Source organism: Mirounga leonina, unplaced genomic scaffold (assembly GCF_011800145.1).
Source record: "Mirounga leonina isolate KUSES-001 unplaced genomic scaffold, KU_Mleo_1.0 Mir_376, whole genome shotgun sequence".
NCBI classification, from domain to species: domain Eukaryota; kingdom Metazoa; phylum Chordata; class Mammalia; order Carnivora; family Phocidae; genus Mirounga; species Mirounga leonina.
In genome coordinates this window covers 6269185-6274752 of record NW_023270718.1, presented here as the reverse complement: position 1 = coordinate 6274752, position 5568 = coordinate 6269185, and the positions used below count along the sequence as shown (strand labels likewise).

Genomic DNA, 5568 nt, shown 5'->3' with positions numbered 1-5568 from the left:
ACTTACCCTCCCCAATGTCTATCACCCAGCTACCCCATCCCTCCCACCCCCCACCACTCCAGCAACCCTCAGTTTGTTTCCTGAGATTAAGAATTCCTCATATCAGTGAGATCATATGATACATGTCTTTCTCTGTTTGACTTATTTCACTCAACATAATACCCTCCAGTTCCATCCACGTCGTTGCAAATGGCAAGATCTCATTCCTTTTGATGGCTGAATAATATTCCACTGTATATATATACCACATCTTCTTTATCCATTCATCTGTTGATGGACATCTTGGCTCTTTCCACAGTTTGGCTATTGTGGACATTGCTGCTATAAACATCGGGGTGCACGTACCCTTTCGGATCCCTACTTTTGTATCTTTGGGGTAAATACCCAGTAGTGCAATTGCTGGATCATAGAACATCTCCTCCTTTTAGGGCCATGGAGTCAAAGGGGAAAGGGACAGACTCTCTCTCTGTTCTTCAGAACTTCCCTAACACCCAAGGAGACAGAGAAACTCCAGGCTGCAGCAGCTCCTATTGGTACAGTGTGAGCTAGTAGAAGCATGGGCAAGAGTTTGTAGGAAACGCCATTGCTCTGTGCGACTAGAAGGCGAGTTCCCAGGTATGAATGGCCGGAGTGGATGGGGGAACCAGGATTCCCAGGGGGCCTGGGGCTTCCTGGATGGCTCCCAGCCCCCTGCTCCAGGCATACTGTGGTGTCGCCTGCACCAGGCATGCCTGAGAGCTGGGCATTTGCAGCAAGATTATAGCACAGCATGACGTTGAGGGAGAATGCCCAGCTGTGCTTGGCCCTCCTCCCCTCCAAGCCTCAGTTTCCCCAGAGGTCACATGGTGGGATTGCAATACTCAACTCTTGTCTGTGGGAGAATGTGAGGACAGCGGTGGGCATTTTCTGCAGACTTGGGTGTGGCCGTCTTGCACATCAAATATCTGGCCCTGTGTCACTCTGAGTCCTGCTTTTGGTAAGAAGGTCCTGGTGGTCAGCTCTGCCCTGGGGCTCCTTCATCTGAGGCCTCCCACGAAGGGATCATGTGTACCAGATGGCTTCAGGCTCGGGCCCGTCTCCCTCATGCTCACTGTGCCGTCTTGGGAAGGGGTTTAACTCTGCATAGCTGGATGCCTATACTCACAGGGTGTTATGGGCTGAATTGTGTCACCTTAAAATCCATATGTTCATTTCCTAACCCTCAGTACCTCCAAATATGACTGTCTTTGGACATAGGTCTTTAAAGAGATAATTAAGGTAAAATGAGGCCATTGGGGTGGGCTCCAGTCCAAGAGGACTGGTGCCTTTATAAGAAGAGGGGATTAGGAGAGGCGCCTGGGTAGCTCAGTCGGGGAAGCATCTGCTGTTGGCTCAGGTCATGATCCCAGGGTCCTGGGATGAAGTCCTGCATCGGGCTCCCTGCTCAGCGGGGAGCCTGCTTCTCCCTCTCCCCCCGCTCATTCTCTCTCTCTAGAAAATAAATATAATCTAAAAAGAAGAAGAAGAAGAAGGAGGAGGAGGAGGAGGAGGAGGAGGAGGAGAAGACGCGCCTGGGTGGCTCAGTCGTTAGGCATCTGCCTTCGGCTCAGATCATGATCCCAGAGTCCTGGGATCAAGCCCCACATCGGGCTCCCTGCTCAGCGGGAGGCCTGCTTCTCCTTCTCCCACTCCCCCTGCTTGTATTCCCTCTCTCGCTGTGTCTCTCTCTGTCAAATAAATAAATAAAATCTTTAAAAAAAAAAAAAAAGAAGGGCTCCTGGGTGGCTCAGTTGGTTAAGCGATTGCCTTCAACTCAGGTCATGATCCCAGAGTCCTGGGATCGAGTCTGCATCGGGCTCCCTGCTCTGCGGGGAGCCTGCTTCTCCCTCTCCCACTCCCCCTGCTTGTGTTCCCTCTCTCGCTGTGTCTCTCTCTGTCAAATAAATAAATAAAATCTTTAAAAAAAAAAAAGAAGAGGAAGAAGAAGAAGGAGAAGAAGAAGGAGGAGGAGAAGGGATTAGGACACAGACACGTACAAACAGGAGACCACATGAGCACAGGGTGGGGAACCAGCCACCTACAAACCAAGGAGAGAGGCCTCAGAAGGAACCAGTTCTGCCCACAATGTCTGGCCTCCAGAGCTGTGAGAAAATGAACTTCTGTTAGTTAAGCCACCGGGTCGGTATACTTCGTTATGTTAACCCCAGTAAACCAATGTGTGGGGTTTTCAAGAAGACGGATGTGTTCATACAGGTCAAGTGCTCTGTGCAGGTGGTCTGGCCCACTCTGGACACAGTCCACACAGTGGCCATTTTGTAGGATGGGGCCACTCCAGGGACGGAGGGGAAGGGAAGGGACAGGTTTGGTAATTGGAGGAAACATCTGCTGTTCTTCTGTGCTCTGATCTCTGCCTTGCTCTTACTTAAACCCGGGCACACTTCTTCTCTCCCCAGGACAGGACAGTGTCCCTGGGCCTCTGCTCCAGCTGGCCTCTCTGCTGGCTGAGCCCATCCTCCTGCACCTGGGCGCCTGTCTCCCGTTTGTTGAGCGGTGGGTCCTGGAGGCTGGGCTGAGGTAAGGCTGACCTTGGTCTATCGGTCTATTTGGCCTGAGAATCAGGGCCCCAGGCTTCCCAGGGCAAAGCTCCCAGCGTGAGGAGCCAATGGCTAATGCCTCGCCTTCTGTGGCTGTGGTGGAAGTTATGTATGAGTGTGTCTGTTGTGTGTGTGTTCTGTGTTTGTGGTCTGTGTGTACCTGTCTGAGGTGTGTGTGTGTCTGTGTGTATATGTGTGTGTGTGATTTCTCTGTGTGTATATGTGCACGATCTCGAATGTCATTTTCTCAATGACGATATCCGCAGACAACATATTGGAGAGTATAATCCATTTCATATTCCCTCTGTATCTTTCTCTTCTGTTTTTCTTCAAACTCCTTATCACGAATCAACGTAACACATGGTCTACTTAATTATTCCTCGTCTGTCTCTCCTGCCATTAAAATATAAGCTTCACAAGGGATCTTGTTTCTCCCATTTATTGCTGAATCCACTCTGGCTAGAAAAATGCTTGGCATACATTAGGTGATCAATGAATATTTACTTTAGGAATTGTAAGGATATTAGGACGCCTGGCTGGCTTGGTTGGTGGAGCATGTGACTCTTGATCTTGGGGTTGTGGGTTCAAGCCCCATGTTGGGTGTAGAGATTACTTAAAAAATAAAATCTGTATTAAAAAAAAGAGTTGTAAGGATATTTAGAATAAGCAAAATAAGATTTCTGGCTGTCTCCAATGAAAAAAATATGTATTCTTTAGAGTATACCCTTCTGGGGTTACCTGACTCTAGCATTTTATTATCTTTGAACTATTTTAAATGCTATAATTTATAGATAACTAATAGCAATGCAAATAATTCTTGTCCATAGACATACATGTACGTTCTGTCTGCTGGTGGGGAGATTTGAATCCCCCCACCAAGCCACTTTTACGTGCATTCACAAATTCATTTCAATATTCCCTTGCTCCATATAAATTTGGGCATCTTTAATTTCTGCCCTGGTTCCCTCATTCATAATGAGTTAAATGAAATGGGGAGTTGCTGTTCAATGGGTATAAAGGTTCAGTCCTGCAAGGTGAAAAATTTCTAGAGATCCTCTGTATAACACAGTACTTACAGTTAACACTAGTGTATACTTAACATTTTGTTAGGAGGATAGATCTGATGGTATGTGTTTTTTTGCCACAATAAAAAATCTTTAACACATGTTTATTTTATATCTATGAGGGTCATGATGTTGCCTTAAAAAAAATCTTCCTTTGACAGAATAAAAAACAAATTTGTTTGCGCCTCTGTGCATGTGTTGTCTTTTTGGCTTGTGGTGTGTTCTAGGTATTAGAACCTGGTCCCTGCCCCCTGAGCCAAATAAGATGGACCATGTAACTGCTTGAGTTCATCTTAAAGGATTTTGCTATTTCCACTTGGGCAACTGGGAACCAATGGAGGGTTAGAAGCTGAAAATGACTCTTGGGCTTTAGAATTCCCTCTGGCTTCCCTGTGGAAAACATATTGGGGGTGGGCAGAGAGCGGGTGAGAAGATGAATTTCCTTGACTGTGTATTTATGTTTCCGAGATAGAAAGTAAGTCCTTGGAGGCAAGAATGTGCATTTCTCACAAGCAGTGTAGACTCGCTTTGCACACAATAATGATAAATTTCATAGTAGGTGATAAATATGTGTCAAGTGGCAGTTTTTACATAAAGGTAAACACACAAATAGCAGAATCTTGCTTAAAGTATTGTTTCAATTTTGGTAAAAAAAAAATCACATATAGGTGACTTTCCTCTCCTTGCATCTACTCACTCACAACCATAGGAAAAAGTTTGGAAGACCAGAAATGACAGGTGACCAAAAATTTGTTTATTTGCTTTTTTGTGTAGGGGCAGGGCAAAATCAACAAAGTGCTTCCCTACTGTGTGGAGGTGGGTTAGGGGTGAGGAGAGAGGTTTGGGAGACAATGAACATAGTGCTCCCATGCCTGGCCCCTCCTTTTGGGATCCCATGTCCAGGACATTCCCCCATCCTAAGAGACAAAGCAGCTCAAATTTTTCTCATCCTTCCTTTTCTAGAGGTCTCCAACCCTGTCAGGGAAAAGCCAAGTGAGGTCAGTGTCCTGTAGGATGCTGGCTCTGGGGGTGGCCAATGGTGAACACTGTTCTGATGTTTCAGGGACTCAGATAAGGGGTTGCCTGGGGAGGAGTCTGATCACTCGGTGTAGTAGACCCTGGAGGGACCATAAGGGAGGGGGCTGGTGGAAGTCAGCCTCCATGCAGACATTCCTGAGCAGGGGGAGGACCAGAAAAGGAGGAACACAAATGGGGGGATGTTGGATGGGCATGAAGTTCCTCAACAGGACCTAGGCTTCCTACCACTTACCAACTCTGGGACTCAAGACAGCCTGCGCTAGTAACTGCAAGAGTTGCCTGGGCAGAGGTGGGAGTCTTGGAGTGGTTGAGACCACCTATCGAGGGACGGGAAGCCTCCAGACAGAAATGTGAGAAAACATGGAAAGAGGAAAAACCCATCCCAGACTGAAAGAGTGATAATCAATTCAAATGGAGAAAGAAAAAAAAAATCTTGAAGTTATTCAGGCTTGATAGGAAGACAGTTACAAAACAAATGGAAACCTTTCTCCCAAGGTCTTACAACAGCTCTAAATGCCATAAGGACCCCCTCTTTGAGTGATTACTACTTTCTTTCCAACAATGCCCCAAGATTTGCCTTGTTATTTCCTCTAATTACTGGGGACACCCATGCCTAAACCTCACCTCAGGACAGCACCCAATCCCTGGTTAACACCTTCTGGGAGCAAAGAGCCCCAGTCTGAGGAGGGAAGCACACCCTACAAGGTCCCAGACACCCCTGACCAGCATCATTGACTTAGGATATCACCAGATCCTTCCGCAGGCTCCTCCCACTCTGCCCTGGGGGCTGATAAATGGTTGGCACCCTGGGGGCTCTCCATCCCCCAGGAAACACTGACCCCTGGAGAGTCCCAGGCCGGGGCGGGGGGGGGGGGGGGGGGGGGGGGGGGGGG

At 47.6% G+C, this 5568-nt stretch overlaps 1 protein-coding gene across 1 annotated transcript in view; it reads right to left on the bottom strand.

Annotated features, from left to right (window-relative positions):
• LOC117998279 (sialic acid-binding Ig-like lectin 13) overlaps positions 1–5568 on the bottom strand; it is a 28362-nt gene that overhangs the window by 9228 nt on the left and 13566 nt on the right. The gene's annotated exons all lie outside the window — the stretch shown is intronic.